General features: G+C 35.4%; 1 long non-coding RNA gene across 1 annotated transcript; it reads left to right on the top strand.

The window, feature by feature from the left end:
- Positions 1-16,688: 16,688 nt before the first annotated feature.
- LOC123555572 (uncharacterized) lies at positions 16,689-18,168 on the top strand. Its single transcript, XR_006687330.2, has 2 exons — positions 16,689-17,123; positions 17,687-18,168. It is a non-coding gene; the product is annotated as an uncharacterized LOC123555572 (long non-coding RNA).
- The last annotated feature ends 8,062 nt before the right edge of the window (positions 18,169-26,230 follow it).

Here is a 26,230-nt window from a genome sequence, read left to right as displayed (position 1 = left end):
TAATCATTTTACAGAATGCTGAAAAAGTCCACTTTCTTCTTCAGCCAGAAAACTGTAGTTAGTATGAAACAATAGCTAAATAAACTTCTGCTTATAGATTAATTATTTCTGGTCAAATAGAAGTGATCACGCAAAAACACCATTTTTTAAATCAATTCAAAAATGCCATATCGATAAGGACCATGTATTAAATATGTTCATACCATTTGAAAAGCTGAAAGATCAAAATACTTTTTTTTCATAAATTCAAATAAAGTGAAGGGCTCCTTTTCGCTATATAAAATATTTTCTCTTGTGTAAAAACTCGAGAGGTCTGATTTTCCTTTATGAACTTTTCAGAACTATCCAGGTCGCAGATCAACATTCAAAAATGTACAGATAAAATTATTAGGTCAACATTCGAAGATATTCAGATCGCAAATCAATATTCAAAATTATTCAGGTTATAGGTTAAAATTCAAACAAGACCTGGGTCTGCAATCTAGATTAAAATTAAAAAAGTTCATGCCGCAGATCAACATTCGAAAATGTCCAGATTGCAGATTTACATTAAAAAAGTTCAGGTCTGCAAACGTAAATCAACATTAAAAAAAGGTCATGGCCGTCGATCAAGATTCATTCTTGGCTGTACAGTAGTAAATAGATTTACTGTATGTTCTATATAAAACTTATGGTCTTAAATAAAAAAAACACCAAGAAAAGTAATGGTCGTGTATCTTCTGAGAGAAATTTGTTGTCTGACAGGTCAACACTATGGAATATCTTCAAACTGACAGCTAAAATGTGGGTATGAACACATGAGTAGTAAGGCATTTCTATAAATGCAAAAGATCTCAATGAAAATGCTACCAAAATGTCAAGTATAAATCCACAATGAAATAAAAACAGGAACTGGCTTACATAAAATATGAAAATACCACTTCAACCGGGAAAAAATGAGGATTTTTTCTCTCCGCCATTATCCGACTTGCCCGGAAGTGCTGCTTGATTACCTATTTAGTACTATTGTACCTATCGTATTTCTTTTCTATGAAGAGAAAGTTCGAGCTATGTCACTTCTCGTCATGGTTCAAAACATGTCTGTGAGTCCCTTGCCTTTTATGTTCCTACTAATAAAACAACTTAATTTACAATATACCGTGCCTATGTAATATTTCAATGGTAATTGGTTGGTTCTGCCCGTCAATATTTACTTTGTCCTTCTATATCTCACCAGTATTAGCTAGCATTGTTCTAATATACTCTAAATTGTTTATTCTTTTCCGAGGTGCCCAGTGGCAGCTGTGGGATACTGCAGAGCTTTCAAGTAGCCTTATCACTGTGTTTGGATTCCTTCTGTACAACGAAGAAAAAACTTGAAAATCATTTGTTTTCCTGGAGATATGTTGATAATAATTTTCCAGTATTGCAGTATTATTTTGGAAATAAAGCCAGATGAACCCTAATATTTAGTCGATTTCAAACTGTGACCTGCGGAGAAGGCTGTGCGCGTTATGAGACGAGTACGCAGTAAATAACGTATCAGGTGCTCTCTGACGAGATTAAATGAGACTCCTGGTTGGCACGTGCTGCGCGCGAGGTTGACTGCGCAGTTGGTGATACTGATGAATTTTCAAGCCTTTTCAATGATAAAAAAAGAATGTACCATAAAAATTCTGTTGTCTAAATGGAAAACAAATCACAATTGCACTGTTACACATATTGAAAATGAAAGCGAGACGACTTAAAGGATTTTTTTTTTCAGTTTGATTATAGAAATTATAGCATTTAATCTCTGTTTCTTCTAATAGAGATAAACTAATCGGAACATAAATTGCAAATTTATTATCACTTTGTATCTTCGCTAGTCTTCGTTGAATTTAAACTATGTTAAAAATTCGTTACTTTTGTCGCGCTTTTCATAGAATACTCCATTAATGTATCGCATGTCTGTATTTCGCAGGTGCTTGATATTCACATTATAAAGAAAATGCCTCCAATTAAATGTCCTGTACTTCCCTCTACTCAAATACATCCTAAATAAAACGCCTACTTCGAAAATACGCGACCTCTTAATTTACATAATTTCGCATAGAACCAAAACGGTGTATCACGCACTTCACTGATACGCGTTTTAACGTAAATGTGAACCTAACCAGGCCAAATATTCCTAAGAATAATAAGGATAGCATGATTTATTGCCAGAGAAACGACACTAGATGGTTTATTTTCAGTTTAATATTAATGCGGTATGAACCGAAATATAAAATGGGCGTATACGGCAGTCAATAAAAATCTCATCAAAGACAAATTATTTCCATGAAAGGTCGAACCAAATGAATGAGGAGAAATAACAACAAAGTCTCTGCCGGCAAAAATAAATTAAATTCAAATTTCATTCCATGTCGAAAATAATAGACGAAACGCAGTTCCATTGTACTCAATCGCTTTATTTGATTGCTCGACTCGAAATTCCTCTGTTTTAATATGGAGCTGTAGCTCAATTGATGGGCGATAATTTTCTCGCGTTTTTATACGAGAATAACAAAATGGGTGACAAATGTGGTAAAATTATTTGAAAGCCGAGTCCATAATTTTCTTGTTACCAGTTTATAATGCAGGAATTGATATATTTGGAAGCAGGTGGGAACTGGTTGAACACTATAATTTATCACCTTCTTTGCATTTAAAACATCTTTATTCCTGGCTGATTAAAACTGATACTTCATTAATTTGGTTCAGTAAACTTGCTTTTATGTGTTTTATTGGCTAACGTTTATATTATTGATTTTAACCCTTACGCCACTGTCATTCAAACACTTCTTAATTTTTCTAATTTCTTTCTGCTTTAAATCAATTAGTGTTTAAGTTTTTTTAAGTGATTGAAAAAAATATTGAAAAAAAAAAAAACAGCATCAAAACAGACGAACCAACAAATGGCTGGGTGATGATTTTTTTCAGTATCACACGACATAGTGCTTTTGATTTCTCACAATGAACCTGCATTAAAAAGACTTGATTCAATGAACAATGCAATTAACAAGTCTGATGTTGACGACAACTTCATACAATGTATATTTAATGTAAAGAAAGAAAATGTCGACATCATACATAGTTGGCTCCGACCACCGTTGTGTATCTCTGCGGTCGGTTGAAATACTGTGAAATTCATGAAATATCGGAAGATAATTTAACACCCATCTTCGAAAATCTGTAAATTGTTTCACAAATACCTTATATTCTTATATGGATATGTTCGACAAATTTCAGTAATACCATCAACACTATGGCTGTTTACATAAATCTGTTATTTACGAACATGTGTAACATTATAATACTGAATCTATGTATGTGAATTAGCGGCCTAGCGGCCTAGCGGGCTAGCAGCCTAAACATTATCTTGTCCACGTATATATGTCCTTTTCTGTATTTTTCAAACCCTACAAAGTGAAATAGGTTTTGTATTTTTCAAACCCTACAAAGTGAAATAGGTTTTGTATTTTTCAAACTATACAAAGTGAAATAGGTTTATCTTTTCTGTATTTTTCAAATATATAATGATAATAATAATAATAATAATTTTATTTATAGAAGGTAGCACATGAGATATAGATCAGTACAAAGTACAAATGATACATCTTATTTTTAATGTGGCCTTCTGAACAACAACAACAACCAAATACAATTTACGCTATCACATAGATATTGCCTTTAAGGTTATAATGCAGTAATTCGGTCAAAAATGTGCTTCCGTGGTGTAAGAAAGAAGTCCCTAATAAATAGATCCTAATTTTTCCATTTTTCGCGCATTTGCGCGTAAATCGGGGGCCAAATGGGCATTATTTCACTCGTTGAATGAATTTTACATAAAATAGGACACGTATCATGCTAATACTCGCATGTTTTCGAGTTGTTTACTTGAAAACGAAAGTAGGGAGTTTATTCTGCGGACCGCTTTCTGAAATGCGGCAATATGATAGTACCTGACTTCAGCTGACTTACATTTCACTGCATACTATTCAACACCCCTTTTTCTTTTTGTTTTCTTGAAGCAAATGTATGGATATCTTGTGGAAAATAGGTCTACGACGGAGTGACAATCTAGAAACTGTTTCAAAATTGTGCTGAAGTAGCTGAATTTTATATGAAACAAAGAACAATTTCTTTTATTGGTATATAGCCTTAAGTAGGCCTATCAATTTATACAATTTCCATTTAGGCAATCAGTTAGTGACATAATCTATACATGCATATAGTTATATTATAATGGCATAGTTATAATTCGGCTGATACAAACAAAGAGATTCTTTAAGCTATACTTACTTTACTTTTATAAAGTTTTTATACTTATTAAAAGATGTTAAGAGAACATGTGGTTTTCATTTGGTATTGAATTCCAAACATTTGAACCATTGTAACATAAGGTATTTTTTTTTACCATAATTTGTACGATGTTTAGGTATAACTATGTATAACAGCAGATCTTAGATTGTATGTTTCATTACTGGAAAAGGTTAAATATACGAAGGTGCTAAATTGTTGCAAGATTTGTTAAATAAGACAGCCCGTGTGGAAGTTACATCTTTCATTAAATGACATCCACCAAAGTTCTTTTAGCATATCTTTTGTTCTTGTTTGGGACGTTTTATTCAAAATTATTCTTGCAGCTCTACCTTGAATTTTCATTACTTTCTTTAAAAAACTCATACCAAATAATTCAAAGTGAAATATATTTACCTTTTCTGTATTTTTCAAACTATACAAAGTGAAATATGTATGACCAAAAAAGCATTTGGCCATCCCTTGTTAACGTCTACTCTGTTCTGTGTGCTTTTTTTTTAAATGTATACAACTCCTGTTAGATATAGGTTGCAAACTATCTATCTGTTCACCCTATTTTCAGTCAAAAAGCCTTCAAGAATTTTGCAGGAAGTATCAAGCCGACATTAGTGATTTGTTCAAATTTAATGATAGGAACCAGAGACCATTTGATAAAATGTAAAAATCACCACTTGTCAATTACAATTTCCACGAACTGGTACCCCGCCACAGTAACAATATTTCTAACTTTACCGCATCAACTTCAAAGAGGTTGAACGTGAATTTTTGACATTAACTAAATTAGCAATTAAAAAATCCACCACATAGACCGAATGCAGAGATCCAATATTGTTAAACTCCATGGGAACTTTCGGAAACAAGATGTTTTATTATCCATTTCAACAAAAAATGTAAAACCTAAATGTCAGATTTGATTTTCAACTTAAAATGCAGATGCTTGATTAAATGTTAAGGTACTCCTAGAATATGTTCCTGTGGCGTTTTGAGACGGAACTTGATGAAAATGGCGACCAGATCACTGATGACGTACATGATGGCGCTAATTTGAGAACATTTATCTTTAATTTTACTTCCACCTAATAACTTTATGAAATCTTCAGCTATACAGCGCGGAGTCTATAGTGCGTGTGTGTCTTACGCCGTCATTCGCAACTCAAAGACCGCACTTTGTCATTTATTAGAAATTCGTGTAGCAAAAAGTAAAATATTGTCAAAGAAAGGATTTTTGACAATCCAGTGAATAAAAGATAAGTAAGAAAATTCTGACAAATATTTTTGCAGTTTGTAAGATTTTATCACGATGTATATTCGAAAAGATTATAGAGTTTGGCTTTCCGTACTAAACTCGCTCACATGACCCGGATGAAGTCTCTAAAACTCACATCCTTGATTTATTTTCCCCAAATGATGCATTAAATCAGAATTTGAGGATTTCCATAATAGATGTTGTCAATTTCAGACTTTGTAATTTTTCCGCTTTATAAACTGTTGTATAAATATCGTATTAGACAATGGAGTACAATGCCCATTTGACAAGAAAATAATTGATTTAGCAATATTGGGCCCTAAGGGTCGTGTTGAAGACAAATAGAAAAATGGAAATAAATCTTTATTTCAAAAAAGAGGAAAGTCTGAAAGAATTAAGACAACAACAGTCAATGGAAATCGGTTTTATCCGGCTCCGGCAAATCGTTAAAAAGTACTGTCTAGAGTTTATTCTTAAAAAGAAAACAAGTTACATAAATATTCATTTAAAGTATATATAACCACCTCTTGTTCCACCACAGCTAGCACTATGGGCCGTTTGGTTCATATTTTCTGCGAAAGTATTTTTCCAGGAGATTTTAATCATTTGATATAATTGAGTAACATTATTTAAGTGCATATAACTCGCGCTTCTTCATGATTTTGTTTCTAAGAAAGTTGGTGTAAAAGCTACGACTAATAAAATGAGAGGTGAAGGCGAATGTAATCTATCTGCTTCTTAATTTATAAGCATTATGACGAATTCGCTCTCATCCATCAAAAAGAAAAAAAAGACACATCAGTATTCCACTCAGCACATCATTCTTTATTGAGCGGATACATTAATTTTCTGCGACGCTATTCGGTTCCGCAGATTAATTACTGCTCCTGCCCCTAATCAAACCATCAGGGTGTATAAATGTATTCAAGAAGTACGATTTGGTATTTTATTTAAGTAGACATAGGTGTTCAATTGCCGTTGTTTCTAAGAGTTTAAAAAACTAACTTCTTTTAATGAAGTTAGTCATTAGATCCACTACACCAGTGGTTTATTCAAAAATGAAAAAGTATATTTTGTTTGATTACATAATGAAATATTACGGGAAGTGAAAAAAATAATCAAGAAGATGATAAAAGATATTACTGAAATTTAAGTTTTCATAACTTGAGACATAACTTAAATTAAAGTCAAATTAATTGAGGACATAACTGAAATTAAAATCACATTAAATGAAGACATAATAAAAATAAAGACACAATAACTGAATACATTAATGAAATAAAAGTTCCATAACTCGAGTTATAACTTAAAGTCACAATGACTGAATATATAACTGAAATTAAAACATAAAAGGTAAGGGTAGATTTTCCGGAAGCACAGAGCACACCAAACACAGCCATAGAGCCATGCATCGCAAAGCAGGCCCACAACAAAAAGAAGCTGTAACGGAAAAATATTATAGACTGATTGCTTCAAAAATCCAACAACAAGTCCATTATAAATATATGAAAAATAAAAAAAAATGGGGATGGGGTGGTAAGGGGTAGATAAAGGGTCGGCTGTTGGGGGAAGGTGGAGCAAGGATGAATATTCAACAGGGAAAGCCACGTTCCTTAAACGCAGTATTCCTACAACACTACAGACACGCATGCACGCACGCACGCACGAAACTAACATACACAGATAAACAAACAGACAAGTAACTTGAAAAAACAACACTGTGGGGCACCGCCCATGACGAACAAGCACAGATACACATACACACACACACACATTCATAAGCAGGAAAAAACAACAGTCGGGCACCGCCTAATGACGGCCGGCGGATAAAATTATGGTAGGTACGATAACTTACTCATGGTAAAAGGAGAGAGGCAGCAAATACAAGGAAGCGTAAAAGTAAACGAAAGGGATTGGATAGGGCGATGGGGGTAACAGGGGTAGTGAGGACAACGTGCAGAACTTGTGTGCCGACTACGGGCGCTCAGGGTCAAGGTCATCAGTGAAATCAAAGGTTTGAACCTTTGGATTTCATGTATGCTCTGTTTCTCATAAACCCTTTGAAGGATTATCATGAAACTTGGTTGATATGCTCCCGTCCTGAGGGCTATATGCAGAACCCACGAGCAAACCATGCTGGTTGAAGGTCAAGGTCACTAATGTCAAAGGTGTGAACCTTGAATATGACCCTTTTATGAATGCTGATGAATGCAGGCGACACAAGTGTTCCAAGTGTTCCGAGGAACACGTCTCTTATTTCTCAGATCTATGGTGTTCAAGTATATAGATAACTAGCAGACAAGTGGACATTTAACCACAAAGTGGCCACGTGAGAATGGTGATAAGGCGACAGTACGATGATGATAACGCGACAGTACGATGGTGATTATGCGACAGTACGATGATGATAACGCGACAGTACGATGGTGATAACGCGACAGTACGATGATGATACCACGACGTTATTCTATAATGCATATATAATGTCAATATTTGATTATTTTTGTACTGTATGGTGTCAAGGAAATAAGAGTTCGTTTTCTTTAAAGAAAGTAATGAAAATTCAAGGTAGAGCTGCAATAATAATTTTGAATAAAACGTTCCAAACAAGAACAAAAGATATGCAAAAAGAAGTTAGGTGGATGTCATTTAATGAAAGATGTAACTTCCACACGGACTGTCTTATTTAACAAATCTTGCAACAATTAAGCACCTTCATATATCTCTGAAATTTTAACCTTTTCCAGTAATGAAACATAGTCTAAGATCTGCTGCTCATAATGACATAGTTATATACCTAAACATCGTACAAATTATGGTAAAAAAAACTTTTGTCACAATGGTGCAAATGTTTGGAATTCAATACCAAAGGAAATTCGCTCCACATGTTCTCTAACATCTTTAAAAAAGAAATATAAAAAGTATATCTTACAGCTGACTGCCTAAAGAATCTCTTTGTTTATATCAGCTGAATTATAACTATGCCATTATAATATAATTATGCATGTATATATTATGTCACTAATTGATTGCCTAAATGGAAATTGTATAAATGGATACTTAAAGGCAATATCTATTTTAAGGGGTATTTGTCTAAGAATGTGTGATATTAATTAGGTTATCTGATAGTGTAAATTGTATTTGGTTGTTGTTGTTGTTCAAAAGGCCACATTTAAAATTCAGATGTATCATTTATACTTTGTACTGATCTATATATTCATGTGCTACCTTCTATAAATAAAGATGTTATTATTATTATTGTTCCTTCTCAAGGGAAGGATCACTTACGGTGAACATGTCACACTTGACTGAGCAGGTAATGGATACAAGAGTATCATCAAAGGCATCCGAATTCCAGTAGGGCGCCGCCATCTTGGACTCGTGCATATTCATTACAAATAACCTCTTTGCCAATGTGTGTTTACGCATCTTTAAGTCAATCTTTAGTGAAATACAACTACGTAATAACAGACCTACAAGAAACAATAATATAGTTTAAATCATATAACTCCTAAATCTAACATGGCATAATGTAGAATTGAGATAATAGACTTCCGCGCAAAAATATCGCCTGCTATTATTCTTCTTGGCTGCATTCTTTGCTTCCAAAAGGATCTTTTTACAGATTTTATTTCATATCAACTACATTATTTTGACGTTAAGTATTACCATCAAAACATACTCTGCTTAAGAAATAATATATCTCATCCAGTGATTTGTCGTTGAATAAATCATTGTTTGGAGTTCAGATGAGAAGGAATTATATCACGAGGGCATAGCCCGAGTGATATAATAATACGCATCTGGCTTAACTTTTATTGCGGTCTGTACTCTACGTGCCATGTATATATATATATATATTTTTTGGTTGGGTTTAACGTCGCACCGACACAATTTTAGGTCATATGGCGACTTTCCAGCTTTGATGGCGGAGGAAGACCCCAGGTGCCCCTACGTGCATTATTTCATCACGAGCGGGCACCTGGGTAGAACCACCGACCTTCCGTAAGCCAGCTGGATGGCTTCCTCACATGAAGAATTCAACGCCCCGAGTGAGGCTCGAACCCACATCGATGAGGGGCAAGTGATTTGAAGTCAGCGACCTTAACCACTCGGCCACGGAGGCCCCGTGTCATGGATATGCTTCATTGTGTCCGAAAGGGCGGATGGACCGTTATTAAACTTAAACACTGACTGACTGCTTAACTTTTATGGTGTTTATACTCTACATAGCTAAAAATGCTATACTATGCCCTTATTAAGGGGGAATAGAACTTTGTATTTTTTTTACAACCCGCGCTTATTAAAGTAGAAGTTACTCCCGGCATGAATGTGTAACTGTTTTCTTGGTTATAAGTGAAACTTTCTAGCTGTGACGTCGCAAACATACAAGACATACATGTACAGAATTATATTATTAATACATATGAATTTTTAACAGATGGCCAAGCTGTATAAACACAATATTTCTGTCTAATATTTGGATATTTACTATTACAACAAAATAGAAAATGGTACATGTATTCAAATTCAACAAACTGACTGGATCATATTTTACAGGTACGATCTTTTCTGTCAATACAGTATATCGATCCACTTCAATGTCTAAGCTATGTGATACGGTTCTAAAACTTGTGTAATGTTTTCTCAGAAAATAGTTTAATGTTGTTAAATTGTTGGTAAAATATCTCAATATTTCTCATAAAAAAGTTCAAGTTTAAATTTCCTACAATATTCGAGGATCGATACATTTTGAATTGACGCTTTTCAACATTTATATTATATAAAACTTTGCTGCGTTAAAATGACGTCATAGACGTTATAATGTTAACTGACTTTAACCGTGCAAAATTACTAGCTTGAAAGTAAGTGATTCTCAGCATAATGTTTATTTGAACTAACTGTAAACAGTCACTACTTGTCGAGAATTATTTCGAGAGTCTTCTGTTTTTGATTTATAAATATTTTGCCGCTGACCTGTATTTGTAGTTATAAAATGGTGGATGAATTATATTGAAAATCCAGGTGGATAAAAGGTTAATTATCACGTCCATTTTCAAGCAGACATTGGACACTTTAAATTATATACATATTCTTCCGTAATTATTGTTGATAATTTGGTATATATTTACTAATAACTATGCGAAAATCGTCCATATTTCAGATAACTATAAGATACAAGGCTTTGACACTGGCTTAGTTACAAGGAACACAGTTTCAGCTTTTTAACTCTATTTCAAGATAATCTGCAAGACTGATAATGACGACTATCTCTGAAGGATAGATCTAGTCTCTGTTATTTGGACTACAACTTATCCACCACTCTGTACCTGTGACGTCACTCGTACCCCTACACGTCACTTTCTTTCTCGCGGTCTCGCGCAGATTGAGAGACGCTAAAGGACAAGGGAAAATAAAATTTTGGATTTGGAAAGGTTTTTATACAAAATACAGGTTTGATTTTTATTCCTGCATCATGTGATTGCTTAGCGTTTATATTTGACCATGGATGTAACCATTTATTCATTATTGACTGATTTAACGGGATTTCCATCGTCTTTGTCTAGTTGGTTCAGAACAATCCTTTCCTTCGGCTCCAGTACTTGTCTACAGCTTTAAGCTTAAATTGTGAATTTAATTCAATAATTGTTAATTCAATTTTACAATTGAAAAATCGCCTTAGTTTGAAATAAAACAATTCTGCAGGTTTATTTTGATTAGTTCTAGATCTACAATTGGAACAGACATGTGAGTACTGATGAGTCATATGTCATGTCATCTTAACAAGTTTGTGGAATACTGTATATTATGTACTCTTTAACCCTTAGCCTGCTGGCGGCAGATGATTCTGCCTTTGCGACCAGTGCAGACCAAGATCAGCCTGCACATCCGTGCAGTCTGATCATGGTCTGCACTGATCGCTATTCAGTCAGTAAATTTTCAGTGAAAACCCCTTTGAATAATAAGTGGTACTGTCCAAATTGAAAGATGGACCAGTCCATTATAGAAATTTAGCAGGGTAAGGGTTAAACTGGGCTTGTTTAATTCAAACCTGAAAACGAAGCTGCGCCATATCTAGATTTAAATAATAGTACAGTTTAGTTCTAGAGCTATATCTTTATGACTGATCGCCCCGTTGTGTGGGAGCATTCAAAAAACCAGAACCACGACTTATCATCCTCAAAGCGACGGAATGGTCGAAAGATTTAACAAAACACTTGCAAGAATGCTTAGCATGTTTGTAGACGAACATCACACCAATTGGGATGAACATCTCCCATACGTCATGATGGCCTATAGGTCATCTGTTCATGAGACTACTAACTATTCCCCTAATATGTTAATGTTAGGTCGTGAAACGACAACTCCACTTGACCTAATGTTTGAAATGCCCAGACTATGAAATCCATTCCTGTAAATCAGTGGGTGTGGGAATTACAAGAGGCACTTGAAAATAGCCACAAAGTAGTTAGGGAAAATACTGATAGGTCAATGAGTAGACAAAAATCGTACAGGGACACTAGAGTTTCATATGAGAAGTTTGAGCCAGAAGATTTAGTTTATGTCTTTTTCCCTGTAAAAAAGGTAGGTTGCTCTTCAAAATTTACATCATTCTGGAGAGGTCCGTTCAAGGTGAGTGAAAAGATTTCTGATGTTCTTTACAAAGTTAATTGTGGCAGAGCAGGCGTTTCCCAGGTCATACGTTGTGACAGAATGCGAAAAGCAAGGACACAGAATTTACAAGGTGAGAATGAAATATTTACTGAAGAATTGCAAGAAGATACAGTTGATACAGAAATAATGAATAATGAGTCCGGCAAATGATGAAGAAATGCAAAATAAAGATATAAGTAGTGAAAGGAAGAGAAATAAGCCGTTCTGGCATAAAGATTATATATTTTCTTTTCCCAGTATGGCAAGAACAAAGACAACAAGGCGAAAGAGAAAGTGTCAGTATTCTCACAAGAAGACTGAATCTGACATAGAACAGCATGAAGAAAAATGTAAGGCGAGTAGGATAGAATGTGAAACGTGTAAAAAGAGCCTGAAGAATAAGAAGTGTTTAAGGCAGCATGTGAAAATCTGTCATAGCGAGAAAGAAGATAAAAGTGCAGGAAAAGAAGAGTGGGAGGAAAGTCCCAAACTTGCTGCTGACCTCTACTTCGAGGAGAAGGACAGTAATGTTGATAGACAGTATGAGCGAATCGGATGACTCCGAGTCAGAGTTAGAAAGTCCTTCTGATAAAGAAAGTGAGAGTGAAGAGACCAAGGTAAGCATAAGCTCAGGTGTGAAGAATGACGATTCAGCAAATGAGAGTAATGATAACCTTGAGATTCAAGTGAAAGGTACAGCTGAAGGAGAAAAGATAGGGATAAACACTGTAGACACTGAAAAAAAGACAGACTGTAAGTAATGAAAGCAAGGCAACTGAAACTGTAGGTAATCAGAAAGGAGAGAAAGGTAGTTCAAAGGTAAAAGAAGATACTAGAAAAAGAACAGCAACAAAAAACAGTCTAGAAATCCTTAAAGGATCACTTTTCTCGAAGGCAACCCAACCAAAACCAATCTACAAGCCACGTCAGAAGAAAGCAAAGTTTGACATTAAAAGCCTGAAACAGTAGCTACAGGTTCAAAAAGATGTTCCAAAGGTCAAAGGTGTACACCAAAATGAAAGTCGAGAGCTAGAAAAGGTCAAAGAGGTGTCTGACAAGTCCACACAGATGGAAGAAGGAGGTGTGTGCAAACACTCTTGGATAATGTATTACAACACAGCGATGTACTTGATGCATGTGAGTTTGCACTCACGAGAAAAGCCCTTCACTTGTAATGCTTGTGGAAGAGAATAGCATGATAGTGTCGCATTTAATGCACACTTTTTACAGGGTCACCAGTAGATACTTTCTTAATGCAAAGTGACCAAGATATGACAGTTAAAAGTTAAAACATGTTTTAAAGGTTTTTGATGTTTCTTTTTATTAAATGCTACGATGTTTTAAAAAAGAAAACAACTATCGTTAAATTCTTATAAAAAGTTTTTCTTTTGTAAGACAGGTTTTAAGTAAAAGCCTTTGAGATTTTGACTCGTCTTCTATGTGTTTAGTCGAACGTTATGTATAAGGGCATGCGGGACGCATGAATCCGGAGGCGTGGGTAGTGTGACAAAATGTCCCTGGTACCCTAATAAGATCGTTCATTAAAATTGTTGACCTTTAACAAAACAGCTTTTGATAAGTTCTACATAGTGCTTTTCCCTTTATTATGCTACGTCATTTGCAAGCAATTCAAGTGCGCTGCAAACGAGCTGTCAAATCACTTCTTGTAAGTAGTTGGGGTTAATTAAAGCATTGATTGCATTCATATTTCATTAAATCAATTTATTATACTTCTTTTTATGGTGCACTTTCGCTGCCTAAAGCTTTATTCTAACTGATATCAATAAATGCTTATTGTTTGCATATATACGTACATGTACAATCAGTCAATGTCCGGACGGCGTTCATTAGAAATGAATGTAAGTATTTTTATCCAATCAGTAGACGTTTTACATAGTTATGTTCAGTAGCACTACGCATTTCCTAGAAGAATTGGATAAGTATGTTAGCGCATGCGCAGATCAAGAAGCAAGTCAAATGACTTGGCTTCACTTTAAATGACTCTCAGTTCGCTGTTGGTATTCGAAGGAGACACATCGAAAAGAATTAATTATTTAATTAATTATTTGTTGCGCTAGTCAAGCTGGGACTTTGGGACCACAGTGCCAAGTAGACAATTTTAAAGCAAAAGAAAGGCACTCTTAAGCTAAATATATTGAAAGGCATTGGAGGCCCGGGTCGTAGTAATCTAGTGGCATTTTAAGAGTCTTTTGTGGCTTATAATAGTAGTTGCACCAGGACTTTAGGCTGATATTCCTACAAAGAACAATTAAGGGCATTCTGTGTCTTTATTGGTCATAGAAGCCTGGGTCGTGGCATTCTGGTGATTATTTTAGTAAGGCATTTTGCTGTAAGCTAAGGGTTATCTTTTTATATATTGTAGTTCTTGGCATTTCAAGTATCTTTAATTATTCTTCTGATACTTATATATGCTAATCTTTTTCAAATCATTTCTTTTAAATCACTAAGCAGATAGCTTGAGGAAAATTTATATAATAGTAATTGAGAATTTATAGGCATTTCGCTACATAAATCAATTCGACAAGCAGTCATTAGGAAAATCATATATACGGCATTTTATGTACTTTCATTTTAGTGTTATTGCATTCTGATACTTTTTCTTGTCTTTTTATGTTATTAGTGTATTTTTATCTAGACCGCTTGGATAAATATTAACAATCACCGAAATTTGTTACACGTTGATAATGACAATAACAATAAACTGAGTAAATATCAAACTTTATATGATAAACAAGAGCTGTCTGCGTAGGATGACACATGCCCCCGATGGCACTTTGAATGAATAGTTATGGCCGATGTTAAGAGTTTAGGACCTTTGACCTACGGAGCTGGGTCTTGCGCGCGACACATCGTCTTACTGTGTCACACATTCATGCATAGTTATTTTAAAATCCATGCATGAATGACAAAGATATGGACCGGACATGCCCATCAATGCACTATCATGAAAAATGATCTTTAACGTCTAAGTGTGACCTTGACCTTTGAGCTACGGACCTGGGTCTTGCGCACTGCACGTCGTCTTACTGTGGTACAAATTCATGCCAAGTTATTTGAAAATCCATCCATCGATGACAAAGATATGGACCGGACACGCCCATCAATGCACTATCCTTTAACGTCTAAGTGTGACCTTGACCTTTGAGCTACGGACCTGGGTCTTGCGCACTGCACGTCGTCTTACTGTGGTACACATTCATGCCAAGTTATTTGAAAATCCATCCATCGATGACAAAGATATGGACCGGACACGCCCATCAATGCACTACCCTTTAACGTCTAAGTGTGACCTTGACCATTGAGCTACAGACCTGGGTCTTGCGCACTGCACGTCGTCTTACTGTGGTACACATTCATGCCAAGTTATTTGAAAATCCATCCATCGATGACAAAGATATGGACCGGACACGCCCATCAATGCACTATCCTTTAACGTCTATGTGTGACCTTGACCTTTGAGCTACGGACCTGGGTCTTGCGCACTGCACGTCGTCTTACTGTGGCACACATTCATGCCAAGTTATTTGAAAATCCATCTATCGATGACAAAGATATGGACCGGACACGAAAATTGCGGACGGACCGACAGACTGACAGACCGACAGACAGACAGACGGTTCAAAAACTATATGCCTCCCTTCGGGGGCATAAAAATGTAACATCATCGTTACACGTGGAAAATCGAGCTATAATGAGGTCAAATGCGATAAAATGTGTTAATGAATGTGTTTTTTATACTACTCCCGCACGATAATTTAAACGACAGCATGTTTATATTATCGTTTGATTGTTATGGTTCTCATGCATCGTTGAACTCAAGAAGGTTGTCAATGATAGAAGGTAAGTGCATACAGTACTGTTAGGTGGCATATTTCTGCATCCACTTAAGCAGATAGTTTTCGCGAAAATTCGTACAGTTTTCGTGAAAATTTAAAAACCTTTCATGAAAAGAAACTCTTGTTCCAAGTGAAAAAAATCACGATTGTGCCAACCGCTGGATGCGATAATAAATAAATAATTAAGATAGTTTGTGCGAAACCATTCTTGTTTTCGTGAAAATGAATTATCTTGAATTTTTTATTCGGCAGACGATAATCTTGAAAATATCATGAAAATCTTATAAACTTTCAAGAAAGAAAAGAGAATATCGCGAAATATTTAAACTTTACGCGAAAATTATCTACTTAAGTTTAAGTTTTATTTAAGTTTTCGCGAAACTTTCTGTTTTTTCATAATAACAGAAGTTGTCTTTATCTAGAGCTATCTTTATGCAGTACTTGGCACTATTTTGACATATAGTCTCGATAACCATATAATATTTTTACGAAAAAGTTCTCCTAAATTCATGAAAGCTTATTCAATTTTTCGCGAAAAATAATATCAAACATGTTATCGTTTGCGTTATCGTGCGGGATTTATACGGGTCTTTGTTGTTGTATTAAAGTTTGTTTTGTTTATGAAATATAAAAATACATAAATGGTTTGTTCGAGAAAAATAATGCTCTCCACCCTTCCGGATTCATGCAGTATTTAAACGCTTGTAATTCCCCTATACAAAAACAACTTAGTTACGAACGAAAATATATCTCCGAGAACATAGAGAACATAATTGACCTGTCTAATACAGATACATTCAAGGCAGGAATTTAGCACTTCTATTGTAATAGTTTATTTCTCAAATTCTCCCAAAAGCAACTGAACATAGTGTGCATTTGACACATTTGCAAGATCTTGAGCTGGCTATTCTCGTTATGAGCAGAGGCCGACAGCGCACATAGAATACAAGTCAGTGGATTTGATAGAAAAATTAAACTTTCAAACAGCGCTCGTGCAGGGCTCGTGCCGCGCAGGGATACAAGATGTATGGTCCTCGCCCTGGGAGGTGAGTTTGATTTGTATAAATAAATCTGAGAAGTCTTAAGTCTTGTTATTGCTAAAGTTTGTGTCAATATTGAATGATAAAAAGAAAACTTGCAAAAGTTCTGTTGAAGAAGTTGTATTACAATGAATGTTTAAATACTTAAACCGGATTGAATTATGTGAAATTTTGATATATGCTAAAGAGAAATACAGATGTGTCTAGGAAAAAGGAAATGTAATGTTTTGTTAGAGTGTTCCTTTTTTGTAATTTATATGAAAAAAAATGAAAGAAAAATTAAACACAAAAATAAAGGTTTGTGAGAAAAATGAATATTAAATGGCGATGAAAGATGTTTTCATTCTGAGTCATTTTGGAGAAGCAAAATGTTGTGTTTATTACCAGGCAAATATTGGAGGGATTTAGTCAGTAAAATGGATTTAGTCATTACATTTAAAATAGAAATAAAAAAATGGTACCGAAAACACTGAGCACAGCTGTTTCACACATTTTGCTTAAGTATTTGCAAAGATACTCTATTGAGGAAGTGAAGTGGATTTTTTTTAGCTTATACTAATTTATTTTAGGTCGATTGTGAAGCAAGTACTACAACTTATAAATCACTCGGCTCGACAACTCATTCGTGATGTAACCGTTGCCGCGAGAGTATGAGAGAAGTTTCCCTTTTTTAATGCTGAGCGCCAAGCAACGGAGCTACTGGTACCATTTTTCACGTCTTTGGTATGACGCAGCCGGGGATCGACTCTACGGCCTCCCGCATGCAAAGCGGACGCTCAGCCCTAGGCTATAGAGGCGGTTAAAGGTGGTGTTTTTTTGGCAGGGACAATTAAATGTGGATAAGAAATTAAAATTACACAACACAATTTTTTTATATATAAAATGCTTTATCAATGTAATTGAAATTACACATAATCTGAATTGACATTTAACTTTTTCTGTTAATTAGACATTCAATATTCTTAACATTAGGAAAATAAACATTTTTGTTTGTTTGTTTGTATCTGTAAAAGAAAATGCTTAATAAAAGATCAAGAGTCAGAAATCTGTATACATGTATTCAAAATGTTTTAGATGCTACCAGTAAGAGGGGTTATACATGTATTCAAAATGTTTTAGATGCTACCAGTAAGAGGGGAGAACTTATTGTTCCTTCTCAAGGGAAGGAACACTTATGGTGAACATGTCACACTTGACTGAGCATGTAATGGAAACAAGGGTATCGTCAAAGGATGTATTCAAAATGTTTTAGATGCTGCCAGTAAGAGGGGTTATACATGTATTCAAAATGTTTTAGATGCTACCAGTAAGAGGGGTTATACATGTATTCAAAATGTTTTAGATGCTACCAGTAAGAGGGGTTATACATGTATTCAAAATGTTTTAGATGCTAACAGTAAGAGGGGTTATACATGTATTCAAAATGTTTTAGATGCCACCAGTAAGAGGGGTTATACATGTATTCAAAATGTTTAATATGCTACCAGTAAGAGGGGTTTACATGTATTCAAAATGTTTTAGATGCTACCAGTAAGAGGGGTGAACTTGTAATACTATTATATTTAGAACCGTAAGTGATTCTTGAGATACATATATATTTTTTCTTTTTCACTGAGAGTCTTTTTTACGTTGATCTTATTTCCCTTGTATATATTTGTCCAAAGGCCTCGCTTATTTAACATGTTTAAGCAGCCGTGACCAATGTAGCTTTAACTTGTCAATTATTCTAAAAGTTAAACATAATTGAAACTAGTCTTTTCTGTTTGGGAGAGCTAAATTAGTTCTGTGTATTAATTATTAAATTGTAAAATAAAATGCGAAAAAAAACCTTGGGTTATAATTGTAGTCTTCGAAGAAAATAGTAGTCAAAAAGGTGTACCTTTTCCCAGTATATGTAGAATTTCAGAGTGCAGATATTCAAATCTAAGTGTCACTTATACCACAAAAATCTCCCTGTACCATTGTCAGTTTTCAGTCATACGCCGCTACATTAAAGTTACTTCCCGGGAAATTGCAAGCATTTATATCTTTATTTACGATTTCAGACTATGCAAATAGTAATTGTTGTATTCAAATCCATTATCACTGATTTTTCTTGGAGTACCGAAACCAGTTTTTAGAACTCGAAATTGAAATTACAGTTTATTTTCCTGTTTCTGTCTCGGTACCTTGACATGGTTTACATCTGCGCATGCGCCGAGGTTAACTGTGCTTCCTTATGATTACTTAAGTAGTGGACGACAGTTCTCGTGGTACTTCCCATCGAAATCTTTGAAATTTCTCCGATTCTAACAATGTTCACTGCTTGTGGGATGTAGCTAAGTCTGTTTCAATGGGTTGAGTTAGTCGCCGTAACCATTGAATCCAATGATCACTTAAATTTCAACAACTGACTGGGTACGATGTATATTGAAAGTACAACGTAATGCGATATTGTTTACTAATATAACAATGTAAATTTTAAATAAAAATACATTTTAGTTAAATGTTGGTTTTGCACTTTTTCTCATCATTTGCATGTACACAATGACTGATGCTTTGTAAGAGAACGGAATCCCTTTCACCAAAAATAAAAACATGTCTGCTCAATACACATAAACATTTAAGACTGTATTTTCAACCATATTAATTTTTTATCAATGGTTCGATTAAGCCATTCATAAAATGTATTAAAATGTATCTGAAAAAGTTCCCAGTGTAAAATATTTCCATGAAGCCTGAAATGTATCCTATCTACATTAAATCAGTTACCGTATATTATTTACAAGAAATTAACCTGGTAGATCTATACCAGCTTTGGCTACCTTTATGGTGGCAGATTTCTGCAATCTTGTTCAGGCGTGTTGTTGCGTTAATATTATATTATTATACCTCACATAAATACCCAATGCAAATTTCCCATTAGTTTAACTTGAATAATATATCATATTCCCCAGTAATTTTACATCTCATGCGCAAAATCGTTATTTTCAGTTTCTGCGCATGTGATATGATACATAATTTCATATCACGTGCGCAAAAGCGCTATTTTGTTTTACTGCGCATGCGATATTATTTTTTCATATCTCCCGTTGAGATATTGATACTTTTGTACTGAGTAAAAGACTGAGACGTTAACTTTTCAGAAGATGTGCTTTTATAATTTAGGATTAAATTTCTTTCATTTGTGAACCCGGCCGATTTTTCTTTTATTAATGATTTGTTCTACGTGCCAAAAATTTCGAAAACAACATTTTATCAAATATTGAATCGAAACTTTTTCCGTGAGATTGGAAATGATCTAACTAAGAAAATAAGTGCTCACACATATATGTTTCATTTAGAAATAATATAGTTATCGCCGTTTTTCGAATGCTACTTCTAGCGATTCCAGCAGTGTGTCACAATGTTGAAATAATTATGCGCATAAACATAGGGTTCAGCGATCTGCAAACGTCTCGACTAAATCTATCAAAAACGTCTTATTACACAGAAGAGTTACCACTCGAGTGCTAACAAGTAAGCACTCCTTTATTCAGTCTCCATTGTTTGATAATTCATTTTTAACGTTAGATAAATCATTTAAATCATTATGTTGATTGTACAGTAAATGTTTGACCATTAATGTCATTTCGGTATAATAAAATTAATATTGCATTCCTGAGAGGGTGATATGAAAAATGTTCACCCCTCGAAATATGAATATAGACCTCGGTTAGCGCCTCGGTCGATATTCATATATCTCGTGGTGAACATTTTTCATATCACCCTCTCAGGAATGCAATATTTTTATAATATGCACTGGACCAGATGAACTTGACTTGGCACGTTGGCGCCTCCGTTAGAACGACAAATATGCCATTTGTCGTATTGATGCTTTCTGACGTGTTAGAGAGTTGGTGCCTCCGTCAGAACGACTGGGATTTCTGGCGATTTCACCGGTGCTGGAAAACGCCAGCTTACACCCCGGGGTGTAAGATGACTCTCATGCACTAAATGACGTATAACTCGGCGGAGCCTCGTTACCGCCAAAACAGTTACTCCCGAGCCGGATATTCAAATCTGCACCTACCACCAGAGAAAGAATCTTATACTCATTTGACGTATTTGCGCTTTCTAACGTGTTGGTGTGTTTGCGCCCCCGTCAGAACGACAATTATCTCATTTGTCGTATTGGCGCTTTCTTGTGTGTTGGGGTGTTGGCGCCCCCATCAGAAAGACAATTATCTCCTTTGTCATATTGGCGGTTTCTTCCGTGTTGGAGTGTTGGCGCCCCCATTAGAACGACAATTATCTCATTTGACGTATTGGCGGTTTCTGACGTGTTGGAGTGTTTGCGCCCCCGTCAGAACGACAATTATCTCATTTGTCGTATTGGCGCTTTCTTGCGTGTTGTAGTGTTTGCGCCCCCGTCAGAACGACAATTATCTCATTTGTCATATTGGCGCTTTCTGACGTGTTGGTGTGTTTGCGCCCCCGTCAGAACGACAATTATCCCATGTGACGTATTGGCGCAATCTGACGTGCTGGAGTGTTGGCGCCCCCGTCAGAACGAAAATTATCTCATTTGACGTATTGGCGGTTTCTGACGTGTTGGAGTGTTGGCGCCCCCGTCAGAACGACAATCATCTCATTTGTCGTATTGGCGCTTACTGACGTGTTGGAGTGTTGGCGCCCCCGTCAGAACGACAATTATCTTATTTGTCGTATTGGCGCTTTCTGACGTGTTGGAGTGTTGGCCACCACACTGCCATTGCAAAATATTTAAACAGATTGCACATAACTTGTCGTTAAACGCATGAAAACTGAATACACATTGTTTTCAAGAATAGCTTCACAGAAGTTTTAGTCTCACTATGTTAAATGAGAATACTACACGCATTCCTTGCACACTATAGCCTGAAATAATTAATGACCCTTATAAAAGGTAAATTTATCTTTTCATTCAAATGAAATTATTAATGTTTAACAGAATAAATGCATTAAAACCCTGGTTATCTTACAAACACGGTCATTTTTCTCAGGATCTTAATTGTTTTGGACACTGTACATGGGGTAGAACAGTAATATATCATATTTTTATCACTGAATGTCCAATCATCAAATGATCTTCAACCAATGTATATAGATAAAACTATAAACACTCGATAAAACAGACGTCCAGTTCAATGTGTTTGGAACATTAATCCAAAACAATCAACATTTTGAGTGAGTTGCAGTTCAGTATTGATTGATGTTTATTATCGCACTTTGATAGAAAGTTAATTCCAATTTTCAAAATAAACACATGTTCTCATAAATTTTTATCGATAAAAGTGTCTAGCTTTAAAATTTCTATGTTTTCTTTTTTGGTATCTTGCAATTCTACTTTATAAATTAATAACTAATAAAACTTATTTTCTACACATCTTTAACAAAATAATACCAATTTCATTAAGCAGTCTATGCAAAGAGCAGACCATTTCCACTTGTATACGTTGATATAATTATCAATTTAGAAATATTTATTTATGAACATGTAATTGTTTACTTGATATTGGTTTACTGCTTCTGTTACACACGTTTTGTTTTGATACGGTGGTAAGTTAACCTAGCCAGGGTCACAGAATTTAATGCCTCCATGTATGGAACTTATCAGTGTCTCCAGGCCCGGAACATACCAGTGCCTCCAGGCCCCGAGCATACCAGTGCCCCCAGGCATGGAACTTACCAGTGCCACCAGGCATAGAACTTACCAGTGTCTCAATGCCCGGAACATACCAGTGCCTCCAGGCATGGAACTTACCAGTGCCTCCAGGCATAGAACTTACCAGTGTCTCAATGCCCGGAACATACCAGTGCCTCCAGGCATGGAACCTACCAGTGCCTCCAGGCATGGAACCTACCAGTGCCTCCAGGCATTTAACCTACCAGTGCCTCCAGGCATGGAACATACCAGTGCCTCCAGGCATGGAACATACCAGTGCCTCCAGGTCCGGAACTTACCAGTGCCTCCAGGCATGGAACTTACCAGTGTTTCAAGGTCCGGAACTTACCAGTGCCCCGAGGCACGGCACTTACCAGTGCTTACCAGTGCCCCCAGGCATGGAACTCACGTCCTCTACATTGATAATCTTGTGCTACACCTACTGAGCTACCTGGTGGACTGTAATATACATAATTTTGTATTTGAAAATAGGTGTATATACTTTTTAGATAACATAAACACGTCTTATAACACCTTTAATAAAATACCATCCTAGGAAGAAATAAATGAACAATGCAGTTGTCAGTCAGCGTTCTGAAGTAATACTATGGCAAGCACTATGAAAATGTTCATAAATTTTCATATGACATAGAATAAACATTAGACATTAATGTTCAGAAAAAATATAATTAAACGAGTTTTTGAATTTCAATTCCATGGAAACAAAAGATATTTCGATATTTCAACCAAAGACCAGTAGTCAGTTCTATCTCAGTGTTTTACGTGATCGTTAAAACGTTAATCTAAACAACTTTTTCATGACTTCATAATGACCGAAACTGCAGGAATAGCAAAATAAAGGACTATTTAGTTACACAAAAATATCTGAGTATTTATCTGCTGAGTGTAAATGTTTTTATGACAAAATCCATTTATTCGGCATAATTCGCCAATCGCACAGCAATAATGAACGTATAGTTTTTTAAAACATGATTGTTATCTAAATTTTTATCATTATATTTTGAGGATATCTGAGTATGAAAAATGCAATAAATCAAACAAATACTATGTTTTTCGGTGGATTAAATGTTTCAGCTCTGCGGGTCTAACAGTTTACTCGATTATTTTTTATTAAACTGGCGCCGATTTTATAGGGGTACACCACGGGAAACTAAGAGTGCTAAACGAAGATAGAGTAGTCATTTGCATGAGCATTTTTTCCACAATATTCGTCTTTCATAGAAGTTTCAGGTAATAAAAGTACAGAAGAATTAAATGGAAAGATACAAATGAGATGGAGGGACGGAGCGAGACCGAAGACGAATTGAAGTAATACGTTATGCCATACGTGCATTTCCGGATCAACGTTTATGCATTTAAATAACGAAGGCTACGGCTTGTCAAAAAGAACATTGTCATAATTTTTTTATGGCTGCAAAGTTGTAGGCCAGTCTCTTAATGTTACCTGTAGCCATTGGTCAATTTCTTAATTGTTCTAAAATGACCAGTCAGATACTAGAGGACTGAAACTGGTTTTATAGCCATGTACCTAGTTCTATATACAGTTGAGGGGCCTCCGTGGCCGAGTGGTTAAGGTCGCTGACTTCAAATCACTTGCTCCTCATCGATGTGGGTTCGAGTCTCACTCGGGGCGTTGAATTCTTCATGGGAGGAAGCCATCCAGCTGGCTTACGGAAGGTCGGTGATTCTACCAAGGTGCCCGCTCGTGATGAAATAATGCACGGAAGGGCACCTGGGGTCTTCCTCCACCATCAAAGCTGGAAAATCACCATATGACCTATAATTGTGTCGGTGCGACGTTAACCCAAAGAAATCTATATACAGTTACAAGGCAGCTCATTTCTATCATCACATGTCTTTTTATACACATACTGGCTAGATTTTGCAGTATTATTTAAAATTATAGAAAATGACGGCGTCTTATATGCCGCACGTGCATGTTATCTATTCCTACCTTTACTTACCGATTAAACTGAAATGTAAGGATTTTGGCTTGAAATACATGAGGTCACACCCCATATCTTAAATAGAAACTATTCCCCACAATCATTTAATTCGTTGTTTTGCTAAATTACTTCCTATCTTCATTGTCGTCGATTTTGCCAAAATGTTTCTTATGGTGTAGCAAAATGCTTCCTACCTTGAATATCCTTTGCTTTGCAAAAATATTTCCTACACAGATAATCCTTTGTTTTGTCAAAATCCTTCCTACCTTAATTATAATTTGTTTTGCCAAAATTCTGCTTTCCTTGATTCCTACCTTGAATATCCTTTGTTTTGCCAAAATGCTTCCTACATTGGCACATTATCCTTTCTTTTGCCAAAATTCTTCCTACCTTGAATATCCGTTGTTTCGTCAAAGTTCTTTCTACAATGAATTTCTTTTGTTTTGCAAAAAATGCTTTTTACTTTGATTATCCTTTATTTTTAGATACAAGGGAACATTGTCAAATGAAATTTTGATAAAGCTATATATCTATCAGGTACATGCACACTCAGGGTTTGTAAAGGATCATACATTGACCATTGTATTCAAAGAAAGGTCGACCGCCGACTTTGTCTAAAACATGGAAATTGTATGAAAAACAACAACAAAAAACAAAATGAGAACTATATAATGGACATAAATAAAAGTGATATGAAACGGAATGTGAAACAAAATATTTTGAGTGAACTTAGTGCTTTTATCATCGAAGTTAACAGGAATAAAAACTGTGGAAATAAGTCCACGAGATTTGCTCTGAATAGCCACTTACATGAAGAAACCTCGGTATTTGATCCATTTCAGATAAACAGTAATCAGAAAAATCGCAAAATTGCAAAATTCATGGTTCTTTTACTAATTTAGACTTATCTTAATCAACGTTGAAATGGGGAAAACGTATATCAAATGATAGTTTTGTTATCGATAAACATATGGTTGCCACGGCAACGATATATTTGTCGAACTTGATCTAATACCCCGTGGTTACGTTCGCTGAGAGGGCAAGACAGATAAACATTCTCGAAGTTTTAATTAAGATCTCGCGTTATTAAACGGGAAGAGAAAAGAATAAAATAATAATATAGATAGGCATAGCTCTCAAACTGTGTAGTTTAATGGGGGTAGGGACTTACACTTTATCTGCACAGCAAGAAAACAAATCTTTTCATCGATACGTATGATTTTACCAGCAGGAAAGACTGGGGATAGCAATTTATTCTAGAGTCAAGCTTGTTTTTGATACATGAGTCGGTGGAATAGTTGTAAAATCGTCCCAGGAAACAGCCAATAAATCATTCTGCCAAATCATTTTTACAGAATTATTCAAAATTTGCCAATCATGTAATGAAATTGGTATAGGAGGAGAAATCTATTTATTGGCATTATTCATGACGATATTTTTATGTGTTAAATCTTAATAATCTGCTTCCTCAAGGTAGCTGC

The sequence above is a fragment of the Mercenaria mercenaria genome, chromosome 7, assembly GCF_021730395.1.
Source record: "Mercenaria mercenaria strain notata chromosome 7, MADL_Memer_1, whole genome shotgun sequence".
In the NCBI taxonomy this organism is placed as follows: Eukaryota; Metazoa; Mollusca; class Bivalvia; order Venerida; family Veneridae; genus Mercenaria; species Mercenaria mercenaria.
This window is presented reverse-complemented; position numbering and strand designations above follow the sequence as displayed.